General features: G+C 42.2%; 1 protein-coding gene and 1 long non-coding RNA gene across 12 annotated transcripts in view; one reads left to right on the forward strand and one right to left on the reverse strand.

Annotated features, from left to right (window-relative positions):
- LOC140847833 (uncharacterized) overlaps positions 1-14430 on the reverse strand; it is a 70917-nt gene that overhangs the window by 46567 nt on the left and 9920 nt on the right. The window lies entirely within an intron of this gene.
- Positions 13813-14430, forward strand: part of LOC140847828 (myosin-IIIa-like) — a 29049-nt gene continuing 28431 nt past the window's right edge. For 7 of the 11 annotated variants that reach the window (XR_012128025.1, XR_012128026.1, XR_012128024.1 and 4 more), the window contains exon 1: positions 14005-14143. The gene's annotated coding sequence lies outside the window, so the exon portion shown is untranslated. The other 4 variants (XM_073229219.1, XM_073229222.1, XM_073229221.1 and 1 more) reach the window with 3 other exon arrangements.

Below are 14430 nucleotides of genomic sequence, written 5' to 3' on the forward strand. Positions count from 1 at the left end.
CTTAAAGAAGCAGTTATTTCAATAAGATTGTGGCCTTTGAGAAGTCATTACTGAGGCTGTGCTTCAGTTTCCTTCTGCATCAACAGAGGCACCTACCTTACAGGCATTTCCATCAGAGAGGAATGTTTGCATATAAAAGGAGATAATGCACTGGAAGAAAGTTTGTGCATTAAAAAGAGGGAGATGTTAGAGAGGTTATTATATTTTCTTGCTTCAGAGGGTCATCACATTGGTGTGCTGTCAATGCATAGAGTCTTCTTACAATGCATGGGTTTGAGTAATACACTCAATGATTTAATTTACAAAGTTGAAAGGGCAAGGCAGGGGAAAACATCATGGACACTGTAGGATGATGAAATTCACAGTAAGGCATGGAGAGAAAGATACAGTGGCGTGGAGAGAAAGATACATTTGTGAATGAATTTACTTGGGCTGTAGTTTATGTACAAATATGGCAGGGCAGAGTTTTTGGGGTTCAGAAAGCAGGAATGAGCGCTGTTCTGGCCCTTGCTTGTTGTCCTGAATCTCTGCACTCCTCTGCTGGGCTCAGTTACAAGGTGCTGTTTGCTTCCCCCATGCCCATGCAGCACTCTGCTTGCCCTGAGCCTCTTTGCCCAGCACTGGATGGGTGGATTAAAACTGGAATGAGAGGTAAGAAGACTGGGCTTATTATTCAATTTGGATTTAACAGTAATAAAGGTGACATTCTACTTTAAGTCTCAGCTACTTGCTGCTCATTTCCAATCTGGCAGAAATGAATTGAGGATGTGTGTGTGTGATTAATTCCTCTAAACCTCTGACAGAGAGGACGAGCATCTCTGGATAAAATAGGAAAAAATACAGGAAAAAAATAACAGCAGAAAAAAATACTGTGAGAAGGCAGAGAATGAAACTGGTAAAAAGAGTCTGTGAGCCAAACAAAGTGATGTAGAAGACAAAGAAGAAGCAAACCTGCCATTTCTGGAGTTGCAAACAGATATGAACCTATTCTAAAAGACAGAAACTTTGAACATTCAGAAACACTGCATCTTAGGCCTGATCATCATTATAATTCAAACTCATTATGTAAAATTTACAATTTCATTATTTCCATCCTAAGCCCATGCATGTCTCCTGCTGTATTTCTGTCTGGTTTCTGGGACGACAGTTTGTAACTAGCTCAGAATGGACAGGGTCTTTATGAGGTACCTGGAGTCCAAACGTGACACTCATATTACCTCATCTCACACCTGCCTTATCCCTCCTGTATATTTTACCAAAATTTTCATCAAGAGATGACAGCGATGGTTCCATTCCCTAAGCCTCCAGCAAAATGTAATCAAGTGGCTCCTGGGCTTCTCAGGTCTTACCCTGAGTCTTTCCCAGAACTTTTCAATTTTACTCAGCACAACAAAGCCCTCAACTGGCCAAATCCAACTTTGCTAGAAAACAATCCTGCAATTACCTGTTACCACTCAAGCATGCTCCTTGGGTGGTGGTAATTGTGTGTGTATGTGTGTGTGCGTGTGTGTGTGTGTGTGCAAGTATGCTCATCACAATATTTCTCCATTAAAAATGTATCTCTTGAGAAGGAAGGAAGACACGTCGACTGTTAACAAAAATAAGATTCCTTTCTGTGTCTTCACACCCAAAGCAATTATCTCAGTCATTTTCAACTCTTTTGTCTCTCTTCCATGTTCAGATACCAAATCCGGCCATCAAAAATCCTTAGTAGACATCCGAGTCACACCCGAGTCCGAGTATCCACTATCAATCAGACTGTGGCATTCACTACCAAATACTCTTTAATAATGCCCCGATCAAATACACAGACACTCATTGGCTGGGCATGTGGTACTTTGGGACCAAGCTCTTCCATTTACAGCCTCAGCCGCCGTGCCTTCCCACCACGTTTAAGAACGTTGTTTTCCTGAGCCCGTTATCTGTGCACGCTGCTCTGTCTGCCCCGTTTAACTAATGAACTCCTATCCATTCATACGTATCAAACCAATTATCTTCTCTGAGAAGCCTTCCCTGACTACCAGCCTCTTCTCCTTGCCTTTATGCAACCTCTCAACCCAGACCTTCATAGAATCACCAACTTCCTACTTTGCATTCCCACAGCCTCCTGCCTATCCCTCTATTGTAGCACTCATCATCTGTACCTAGTGTTCTTTATGCATAACAGTCCTGGTCTTTTTCTTAATTTCATTGCACTTTTTAAAACAGATTGAAAAACATGAATTCAATTTGACCTGTTGCATCTGTTTCCTCCAATATATCTTTTCCCTTTTCATGTTAGTTGTTTTTTGTTTGTTCTTTTGATGTTTTTAAAAGGCATACCAGATTTTTAAGTTAATTCACCACTTATTTTCCTATATGATTGTTTTTAAATGTAAAATTTTTCCCATCCAGATATTTGATAAATATTACTTTTAATATTATCTAGATTTTTGGTTTGATTTCCTAAATTTAGCTTTTTAATTTGTATGGCATTTATCTAGCACATGATGTGACACAGGATCTAATAATATATTTGCCTAAAAGCTAACCAATAGTCCTAAAATCACTTATTGAATAAATGTTTTTTCTTTATACTGCTTTTTATGGCTCTGTATTATATGTTAAGTTCTTATATCTGGCAGCAAATCATATAGGAAAGTAATTGGTAAGTGAAACATCTTTTCTTGGACAATCTAATCAGTTTCTTTTGAAAAAGAAAAGGAATAGCTCAAACTGAGAAAGTAAAAATCCACCTGGCTGTTCATCAGGCTGGTATAGCTAGCTGCAAGATGAACAGGAAATCCTTATTTCTTCCAAGGGCACGCAACAGCTGAAGTGTCCCAATATCCATCTTTTTTGGGCTTACTCCTTGGAAGATCTTATTCTCTAAAATCACAGAGTATCAGAAAATTTGATTTTTAAAATTATATCAGTAAGATGGAAACATCCTATTCTTAGTTGGAGGTTCTAACTCACTTTGACATGGAGAAACAGCCCTGATTTACATCTCAGGAGCACAGCTTCAGACAAGGCTTTTCTGAATATGGCATTCTACATTTATTCATGGAAACAAACCCCGGGTTCATTTTGCGGTCCAAATCTCATGTTGATTCCTTTACTCCCAGCCCTGCTATCAAAACGTGGCCTTACTATTGCTCTATTGAGCAGTCTCCATTTTTACAATAAGTCATTAAGCCTGATTGTGGAACTATAATTTTTGTCCTTGATGGTCTTGGACTGATTGGATTGGACACAGTCTTCTATTCTTGTGTCAGTGAAAAACTCTTAATTATTATAATTTAACAATATAGTTATTTTTCATTGTTAACTAAAGGTTTTCCAATTTTTTGGTCTTTCGGCCCTCCTGTACACTCTTAAAAATCATTTGAGGGCACCAAAGAGATTTGTGTCTTATCTTTTGGTATTTACCATAATAGAATAAAAGCTGAGATGCATAAAAAATATATTTCTTTTAAAGTTAATTTTAAAACACTGGTAAATTCAGTACATGTTAACATAAATAATATTTTTATGAGATGTAACTATAGTTTCCAAAACAAAAGAAATCTAGGAGGAGAAAGAGTATTATTATTATTATTTTTTTTTTTTTTTTTTGAGAGGGCATCTCTCATATTTATTGATCAAATGGTTGTTAACAACAATAAAATTCAGTATAGGGGGGTCAATGCTCAATGTACAATCATTAATCCATCTCAAGCCTAATTCTCGTCAGTCTCCAATCTTCTGAAGCATAACGAACAAGTTCTTACATGGTGAACGAATTCTTACAGAGTGAATAAATTCTTACATGGTGAACAGTACAAGGGCAGTCATCACAGAAACTTTCGGTTTTGATCATGCAATATGACCTATAAACCATCAGGTCAAATATGAATATTCATTTGATTTTTGTACTTGATTTATATGTTGATCCCACATTTCTCCTATTATTATTATTATTTTTATTTTTAATAAAATGCTGAAGTGGTAGGTAGATGCAAGATAAAGGTAGAAAACATAGTTTAGTGCTGTAAGAAGGCAAATGTAGATGATCAGATGATCAGGTGTGTGCCTATGGACTAAGTATTAATCCAGGCTAGACAAGGGCAGCAAAACATCCACGGATGCAGAAGATTTCTCTCAAAACAGGGGGGGTGAGGTTCTGAGCCTCACCTCTGTTGATCCCCAAATTCTCACCTGATGGCCCCCCTGCGACTGTGCCTGTCTTAGGTTGTTCCTCCCTTGAGGAATCTTACCCGTCTCTGGCTAACCAGTCATCTTCCGGGGCCATACAGGGAAATGTAAAGTTGGTAAGTGAGAGAGAAGCCATATTGTTTGCAAAGGTTAGCTTTTTACTTCTTTGCAGATTTATGCCCTGTGGCTTCTATGCCCAGCACTTGTCTCGAGGTATCTTTACCACCTGGAGGAATTATGATACTCGGTAAATTCGATATGAGGCACGAATTCTATTTAAAGTTTGTAATTAGGAAGGAAGAAGAAAAGCTATAGATGTAGCATATGAAGGAAACTTGGGAGGATTGATTATTTCTTTGACATATCTTCTTGTATAGTACCTTAAGTATGTATAGGTTTTAAACTACTAACTAATTTGCACACACATATTGACATAATAGGAATACGGTGACATAAACAAAGCAAATCTATAATTACCAGCCATCTCCAGTGAAGCCAAGAAAACCATTTAGGCACCCTAGGCATTTGTGAAAATTTATCTATGATATGATGGATATTTTCCAACTGTACTTGAACCATCAGACAAATTAAAGCAGCCCATTTCTGGGATCTGTTCACATCCCATATGTTCTTTTAACCATAGATAGTCTATAGTCATGAGATTTTGGGGTGCTACAACTTGCACCCCTCCCAACTCCTGGTTGAGTTCCAACAGACAGATCCGGTCAAATTCGTTGTCTCACTGTATGCACATGCCAGCCTAGACATCTCCCTCCTCCTTCTCATGGCAAGTCCAGGAGATGGTGGGCTGGATGCAGCCACAACCGCAGCATCGTCCGGATCCCTGTGGAGGCTTTTTGATGATCATCCCCCGGCACGAGTCCTCCAGAGAGTGCTGATGCCGGAAGCTCCTCCTCATATCGTATCTTAGTTCATTTTCTGGGTATCCAAGCTAGGCCTTGATCTTCTGCGTAGAAACAAACAGACCCTTTGCCCACACTTTGACATGCCCTCTATACCACTGTGCAGAACTCATTGGAGGTCAGCACACAGTAACTGCTTTTTTTTTTTTTTTTTAATTAAGAGAAAGGAATATTATCAGAAAAGAGTACCTCCATAGCTGATCATCTGACACCCTTTAAGTGATCAACATTAAGGATATTTAAAGCATGCGTTGATCTTTGATTTACCAATAGTTTTATCCTGTTAAGGAGTAATCCCCCTTTTCTTTCTTTCTTTCTTTTTTTTTTTTTTTTTAAATTTTTAATCTACACTTACCTGAAGAATACTATGTTTACTATGCTCTCCCCTATATCAGGTCCCCCCTAACAACCACATTACGGTTACTGTCCATCAGCTTAGCAAAATGTTGTAGAGTCACTACTTGTCCTCTCTGTGTTGTGCAGCCCACCCTCCCCTTTCTCCCTCCCCCCCATGCATGCTAATCTTAATACCCCCCTTCTTCTTCCCCCCCCTTATCCCTCCCTGCCCACCCATCCTCCCCAGTTCCTTTCCCTTTGGTACCTGTTAGTCCATTTTTGGGTTCTGTAATTCTGCTGCTGTTTTGTTCCTTCAGTTTTTCCTTTGTTCCTATACTCCTCAGATGAGTGAAATCATTTGGTATTTCTCTTTCTCCGCTTGGCTTATTTCACTGAGCATAATACTCTCCAGCTCCATCCATGTTGCTGCAAATGGTTGGATTTTTCCACTTCTTATGGCTGAGTAGTATTCCATTGTGTATATGTACCACATCTTCTTTATCCATTCATCTACAGATGGACATTTAGGTTGCTTCCAATTCTTGGCTATTGTAAATAGTGCTGCGATAAACATAGGAGTGCATCTGTCTTTCTCAAACTTGATTGCTGCGTTCTTAGGGTAAATTCCTAGGAGTGGAATTCCTGGGTCAAATGGTAGGTCTGTTTTGAGCATTTTGATGCACCTCCATACTGCTTTCCACAATGGTTGAACTAATTTACATTCCCACCAGCAGTGTAGGAGGGTTCCCCTTTCTCCACAGCCTCGCCAACATTTGTTGTTGTTTGTCTTTTGGATGGCAGCTATCCTTACTGGTGTGAGGTGATACCTCATTGTAGTTTTAATTTGCATTTCTCTGATAATTAGCGATGTGGAGCATCTTTTCATGTGTCTCTTGGCCATCTGTATTTCTTTTTTGGAGAACTGTCTGTTCAGTTCCTCTGCCCATTTTTTAATTGGGTTATTTGTTTTTTGTTTGTTGAGGCGTGTGAGCTCTTTATATATTCTGGACGTCAAGCCTTTATCAGATCTGTCATTTTCAAATATATTCTCCCATACTGTAGGGTTCCTTTTTGTTCTATTGATGGTGTCTTTCGCTGTACAGAAGCTTTTCAGCTTAATGTAGTCCCACTTGCTCATTTTTGCTGTTGTTTTCCTTGCCCGGGGAGATATGTTCAAGAAGAGATCACTCATGTTTATGTCTAAGAGGTTTTTGCCTATGTTTTTTTCCAAGAGTTTAATGGTTTCGTGACTTACATTCAGGTCTTTGATCCATTTTGAGTTTACCTTTGTATATGGGGTTAGACAATGGTCCAGTTTCATTCTCCTACATGTAGCTGTCCAGTTTTGCCAGCACCATCTGTTGAAGAGACTGTCATTTTGCCATTGTATGTCCATGGCTCCTTTATCAAATATTAATTGACCATATATGTTTGGGTTAATTTCTGGGGTCTCTAATCTGTTCCACTGGTCTGTGGCTCTGTTCTTGTGCCAGTACCAAATTGTCTTGATTACTATGGCTTTGTAGTAGAGCTTGAAGTTGGGGAGTGAGATCCCCCCTACTTTATTCTTCTTTTTCAGGATTGCTTTGGCTATTCGGGGTCTTTGGTGTTTCCATATGAATTTTTGAATTATTTGTTCCAATTCATTGAAGAATGTTGCTGGTAATTTGAGAGGGATTGCATCAAATTTGTATATTGCTTTTGGCAGGATGGCCATTTTGACGATATTAATTCTTCCTAGCCATGAGCATGGGATGAGTTTCCATTTATTAGTGTCCCCTTTAATTTCTCTTAAGAGTGACTTGTAGTTTTCAGAGTATAAGTCTTTCACTTCCTTGGTTAGGTTTATTCCTAGGTATTTTATTCTTTTTGATGCAATGGTGAATGGAATTGTTTTCCTGATTTCTCTTTCTATTGATTCGTTGTTAGTGTATAGGAAAGCTACAGATTTCTGTGTGTTGATTTTGTATCCTGCAACTTTGCTGTATTCCGATATCAGTTCTAGTAGTTTTGGAGTGGAGTCTTTAGGGTTTTTTATGTACAGTATCATATCATCTGCAAATAGTGACAGTTTAACTTCTTCTTTACCAATCTGGATTCCTTGTATTTCTTTGTTTTGTCTGATTGCCGTGGCTAGGACCTCCAGTACTATGTTAAATAACAGTGGGGAGAGTGGGCATCCCTGTCTGGTTCCCGATCTCAGTGGAAATGCTTTCAGCTTCTCGCTGTTCAGTATAATGCTGGCTGTGGGTTTATCATATATGGCCTTTATTATGTTGAGGTACTTGCCCTCTATTCCCATTTTGCTGAGAGTTTTTATCATGAATGGATGTTGAATTTTGTCAAATGCTTTTTCAGCATCTATGGAGATGATCATGTGGTTTTTGTCTTTCTTTTTGTTGATGTGGTGGATGATGTTGATGGATTTTCGAATGTTGTACCATCCTTGCATCCCTGGGATGAACCCCACTTGGTCATGGTGTATGATCCTTTTGATATACTGTTGAATTCTGTTTGCTAATATTTTATTGAGTATTTTTGCATCTACGTTCATCAGGGATATTGGTCTGTAATTTTCTTTTTTGGTGGGGTCTTTGCCTGGTTTTGGTATTAGGGTGATGTTGGCTTCATAGAATGAGTTTGGGAGTATTCCCTCTTCTTCTATTTTGTGGAACACTTTAAGGAGAATGGGTATTATGTCTTCTCTGTGTGTCTGATAAAATTCCGAGGTAAATCCGTCCGGCCCCGGGGTTTTGTTCTTGGGTAGTTTTTTGATTACTGTTTCAATTTCTTTGCTTGTAATTGGTTTGTTTAACTTTTGTGTTTCTTCCTTGGTCAGTCTTGGGAGGTTGTATTTTTCTAGGAAGTTGTCCATTTCTTCTAGGTTTTCCAGCTTGTTGGCATATAGGTTTTCATAGTAGTCTTTAATAATTCTTTGTATTTCTGTGGAGTCTGTCGTGATTTTTCCATTCTCATTTCTGATTATGTTGATTTGTGTTGACTCTCTTTTTCTCTTAATAAGTTGGGCTAGAGGCTTATCTATTTTGTTTATTTTCTCAAAGAACCAGCTCTTGGTTTCGTTGATTTTTGCTATTGTTTTATTCTTCTCAATTTTGTTTATTTCTTCTCTGATCTTTATTATGTCCCTCCTTCTGCTGACTTTAGGCCTCATTTGTTCTTCTTTTTCCAGTTTTAATAATTGTGATGTTAGACTATTCATTTGGGATTGTTCTTCCTTCTTCAAGTGTGCCTGGATTGCTATATACTTTCCTCTTAAGACTGCTTTCGCTGCATCCCACAGAAGTTGGGGCTTAGTGTTGTTGTTGTCATTTGTTTCTATATATTCCTTGATCTCTATTTTGATTTGTTCATTGATCCATTGATTATTTAGTAGCATGTTGTTAAGCCTCCATGTGTTTGTGAGCCTTTTTGTTTTCTTTGTAGAATTTATTTCTACTTTCATACCTTTGTGGTCTGAAAAATTGGTTGGTAGAATTTCAATATTGTGGAATTTACTGAGGCTCTTTTTGTGAGCTAGTATGTGGTCTATTCTAGAGAATGTTCCATGTGCACTTGAGAAGAATGTATATCCTGTTGCTTTTGGATGTAAGGTTCTATAGATGTCTATTAGGTCCATCTGTTCTAGTGTGTTGTTCAGTGCCTGTGTGTCTTTACTTATTTTCTGCCCGGTGGATCTATCCTTTGGGGTGAGTGGTGTGTTGAAGTCTCCTACAATGAATGCATTGCAGTCTATTTCCCTCTTTAGTTCTGTTAGTATTTGCTTCACATATGCTGGTGCTCCTGTATTGGGTGCATATATATTTAGAATGGTTATATCCTCTTGTTGGACTAAGCCCTTTATCATTATGTAGTGGCCTTCTTTATCTCTTGTTACTTTCTTTGTTTTGAAGTCTATTTTGTCTGATATTAGTACTGCAACCCCTGCTTTCTTCTCACTGTTGTTTGCCTGAAATATGTTTTTCCATCCCTTGACTTTTAGTCTATGCTTATCTTTGGGTTTAAGGTGAGTTTCTTGTAAGCAGCATATAGATGGGTCTTGCTTTTTTATCCATTCTATTACTCTATGTCTTTTGATTGGTGCATTAAGTCCATTTACATTTAGGGTGACTATTGAAAGATATGTACTTATTGCCATTGCAGGCTTTAGATTCGTGGTTACCAAAGGTTCAAGGTTAGCTTCTTTAGTATCTTACTGCCTAACTTAGCTCGCTTATTGAGCTGTTATATACACTGTCTGGAGAGTCTTTTCTTCTCTCCCTTCTTATTCCTCCTCCTCCCTTCTTCATATGTTGTGTGTTTTGTTCTGTGCTCTTTTTAGGGGTGCTCCCATCTAGAGCAGTCCCTGTAGGATGCCCTGTAGAGGTGGTTTGTGGGAAGCAAATTCCCTCAGCTTTTGCTTGTCTGGGAATTGTTTGATCCCACCATCATATTTAAATGATAGTCGTGCTGGATACAGTATCCTTGGTTCAAGGCCCTTCTGTTTCATTGCATTAAGTATATCATGCCATTCTCTTCTGGCCTGTAGGGTTTCTGTTGAGAAGTCTGATGTTAGCCTGATTGGTTTTCCTTTATAGGTGACCTTTTTCTCTCTAGCTGCCTTTAAAACTCTTTCCTTGTCCTTGATCCTTGCCATTTTAATTATTATGTGTCTTGGTGTTGTCCTCCTTGGATCCTTTCTGTTGGGGGTTCTGTATAATTCCATGGTCTGTTCGATTATTTCCTCCCCCAGTTTGGGGAAGTTTTCAGCAATTATTTCTTCAAAGACCCTTTCTATCCCTTTTCCTCTTTCTTCCTCTTCTGGTATCCCTATAATACGAATGTTTTTCCTTTTGTATTGGTCACATATTTCTCTTAGTGTTGTTTCATTCCTGGAGATCCTTTTATCTCTCTCTATGTCAGCTTCTATACGTTCCTGTTCTCTGGCTTCTATTCCTTCAATGGCCTCTTGCATCTTATCCATTCTGCTTATAAATCCTTCCAGGGATTGTTTCACTTCTGTGATCTCTTTCCTGACATCTGTGATCTCCTTCCGGACTTCATCCCACTGCTCTTGCATTTTTCTCTGCATCTCATCCCACTGCTCTTGCATTTTTCTCTGCATCTCATCCCATTGCTCTTGCATTTTTTTCTGCATCTCTGTCAGCATGTTCATGATTTTTATTTTGAATTCTTTTTCAGGAGGACTAGTTAGGTCTGTCTCCTTCTCAGGTGTTGTCTCTGTGATCTTTGTCTGCCTGTAGTTTTGCCTTTTCATGGTGATAGAGATAGTCTGCAGAGCTGGTACAAGTGACCGCTGGAAGAGCTTCCCTTCTTGTTGGTTTGTAGCCTTTTCCTGGGAGAATAGCGACCTCTAGTGGCTTGTGCTGGGCAGCTGTGCGCCGACAGGGCTTCTGCTTCCTGCCCAGTTGCTTTGGGGTTTATCTCCACTGTTGCTGTGGGCTTGGCCTGGCTGGGGCTGTTCCTCCAAAATGGTGGAGCCCCGTTAGAGGGGGAGCAGCCAGGAGACTATTTATCTCCGTAAGGGGCCTCTGTGCTCCCTGCTGCCCAGGGGGTTAGAGTGCCCAGAGATCCCCAGATTCCCTGCTTCTGGTCTAAGTGACCTGTCCTGCCCCTTTAAGATTTCCAAAAAGCACTCTCCAAACCAAAACAACAACAGCAACAATGAGAGAGGGAACAGAAAGGAAAAAAAAAAGAAAAAACACGCGATTTTTTTTTTTTTTTCCTCAGGTGCCGGTCCCAGGCACCCGCGCACTGGTCCTGCTGCCCTGTCTCCCTAGCACCAGGGTCCCTGTCCTTTCAAGGCTTCCAAAAAGCACCCACCCACCAGTCCCGCAGGGAAGGAACGCTCAATATTCTTTGTCCTCAGGCACTGGTCCCACGCACCCGCTCACCAGTCCTGCCGCCCTGCCTCCCTAGCACCGGGGTCCCTGTCCCTTCAAGGCTTCCAAAAAGCACTTGGCAAAAAGAGAGAAAAAAAAGGGGAAAAACGCGCGATTTCTTCCGTCCTCAGGTGCTGGTCTCAGGCACCCACCCACCGGTCCCACAGGGAAAAATGCGGGATATTCTTTGTCCTCAGGTGCCGGTCCCAGGCACCCGCTCACCAGTCCCGCCGCCCTGCCTCCCTAGCACCGGGGTCCCTGTCCCTTTTAGGCTTCCAAAAAGCACTCGCAGAAAAGAGAAAAAAAAAAGGGGAAAAACGCGCGATTTCCTCTGTCCTCAAGTGCCGGTCTCAGGCACCCGCCCACCGGTCCCGCAGGGAAAAACGGGGGATATTCTTTGTCCTCAGGCGCCGGTCCCAGCCACCCGCTCACCAGTCCCGCCACCGTGCCTCCCTAGCACTGGGGTCCCCGTCCCTTCAAGGCTTCCAAAAAGCGCTTGCCATAAAGAGAAAAAAAAAAAGGGGAAAAACGCGCGACCTCCTCCGTCCTCAGGCACCGGTCTCAGGCACCCGCCCCCAGGTCTCGCAGGGAGAAACGCGGGATATTCTTTGTCCTCCGGCGCTGTTCCCAGGCACCTCCTCACCGGTCCCGCCACCCTGCCTCCCCAGCAACGGGGGCCCGTCCCTCTAAGGCTTCCAAAAAGCGCTCGCCAAAAAAAAAAACTGCTCCGGTTTCTCTCCACCCGCCGGGAGCCGGGGGGAGGGGCGCTCGGGTCCCGCCGGGCTGGGGCTTGTATCTTACCCCCTTCACAAGGCGCTGGGTTCTTGCAGGTGTGGATGTGGTCTGGATGTTGTCCTGTGTCCTGTGGTCTCTATTTTAGGAAGATTTTTCTTTGTTATATTTTCATAGCTCTATGTGTTTTTGGGAGGAGATTTCCACTGCTCTACTCACGCCGCCATCTTAAGAGTATTATTTATATTGTTGCAAATTTCTCTAATGTCTGACATAACAAAACATATCTGGTTCTGCATTCACTGTTGTGATATCACATATCACATAGCCACTGGAAAACTTCACTGTGTACTTGTGAGAAAATGGAAATCATAAAAGAAATGAAAAGAAAAGTCTTACTATTATTATGAAAGCAATTTAGATGCTGTGAATGTCTTGACAGGGCTTCTGGGACCCCAGATGCTCCTCCCAACGACAGCCTGAGAACTGGTCTTAGCTATTCCAGCTTCTTTAGATTCTCAGATGAATTCTAGAATATTTTTTGTATTATAATTGGGAAGTAGTACTTATGTATTTAAAATCTTTTCTTCTCACTTAAGGGTAGATATCCTGTCTCTCTAGTTAATAAAACATTTTATAAATAATTTCTCAATAGTCTTGCATTTTTCTTTTCGTATCTCCCACATTTGTTATTTTTTATCACTTAGTTATTTCATGCTTTGTTTTTATTGTGAATGGAAGTAATTTTTCACATTGTACTTTAATTGGTTATTGTTGGCCTATTTTATTTTGTATGTGGTTCCTTGGCTAATCTTCATTCTTATGTTAATAAATTTGATATGATGTTTTTTAAAGAAACAACTTAAAATTTTGTGCCTGTTTACATAATGTTGGTATTGATACAGACATTCTCAAGATTCTGAGAAAAATACAATGTTCAATGTCTAGATTTCGAAGATATTTTACGTGTAAGGATCTAGAACATGCTAAATGCCTTTTGGCCTCAATTCAAATGATTGTTGTTTTTCTTAAGACAGATGCATTGATTAGGACTAGATAACCTCTGGTCTTTTCTAAAAGTCCTTAGATAACATCATGAACACCAGACCCATTTAGATTATTAACAGAATCAAAGAACATTTTGGTTATGGTTCTCACCTTCTGAAGCGGAGAGCTAACTATAGCCATAATGTCCTTTGAGGCTGTTTAGGGGAATCCGGCCAGCGTGGACCTACCAGTGAGCCCTGTTAGGAGACTGGACAGGACTCCTAGGCAGGAAACCCACTACAGGGCTGGTGGTGAACAGGCATCCTCCTGAGGCCAGGGGTTCCTGCCTTGACTTCAGCCTGAGCCCCAACTTCCTTAAGCCGCCAAAGGGAACTGGATTCTGGGGCGTCTCATAGTCACCCCCCTCTCGGGGCTGAGACCGCTGCTGATTTTCGGGCTCGGGGCCTGCGGGCCACGAAGTGATGTCCTCGAGGTCTGGGGGAGTTCTTGGGGAGGGGACACCGAACAGTACAAGGAGGTGACTTTCTTCCAGGACACTGGGCCCGCCCGCAACGGCTGCAGGGATCCGGGGGCGCGCCAGAGTGGGCGCCAGGCCAGGGAGGGCGCCCGAGTCCCGGGACCCCGCCCAGGGCCCCGCGGGGACCGGGCGCGGATAGCGCGGCCTCCCCTCGGCTCACGGGCTGAGGGAGGGACGCTCCCCTCTGCCTGGAGGGGGCGGACGGCAGGCGCGGTCCTCGGGACTCCCTGGGCCGGATCGCCTCCGCCGGCTCCTCCCGCCCGCCGTCGGCCCGCCCCTGGGGGGCGGTCCCGTCCCACCCCGCTGGCCGCCCGGAGGGCAGTGAGCGGGCGCCCGCTTCCGGCCCAGGTAGGCTGCGGGCGGGCCGCGCCCGGGCTCCGAGAGCGGGAGGCCTCCGCGCGCAGCCGCCCCGATACCGGCCGGGGACGGTGAACCGTGCGGGGACGGCGCCCCGGGCCCCGGCGGGCTCCCGGAGGACCTGTGGCCTGTGGCCTGCGCCGCTGCAGGTCCACCCAGGGGAGCCCGCTTCGGGGTGATTTCTGTAGGAGCAGGTCGGTGGAGCTGGGGTCCCCGCAACTCCAGACGTATGCAAAGTTTTCTTTTTAAGGGAAAAGTTGAGACAAGAACGTTGTGGTCCCTGTGGAGACCGAGAAATCCTTCCAGAAACCATGTCATTTCAATTTGCTCACCGCCGGCGCTGTTCTGTTGGCCAGTAGTTTCTGCATGCACTTCGCTGTAATTTTCGTACAAGAAAATGTTTAATTTTTATGTTTTATAAGTTACTTATACAATTTTTCTATTTTGTAAGTAATTTGTTATTATTATGAATGTAATTGGA

The sequence above is a fragment of the Manis javanica genome, chromosome 2, assembly GCF_040802235.1.
Source record: "Manis javanica isolate MJ-LG chromosome 2, MJ_LKY, whole genome shotgun sequence".
NCBI lineage: Eukaryota > Metazoa > Chordata > Mammalia > Pholidota > Manidae > Manis > Manis javanica.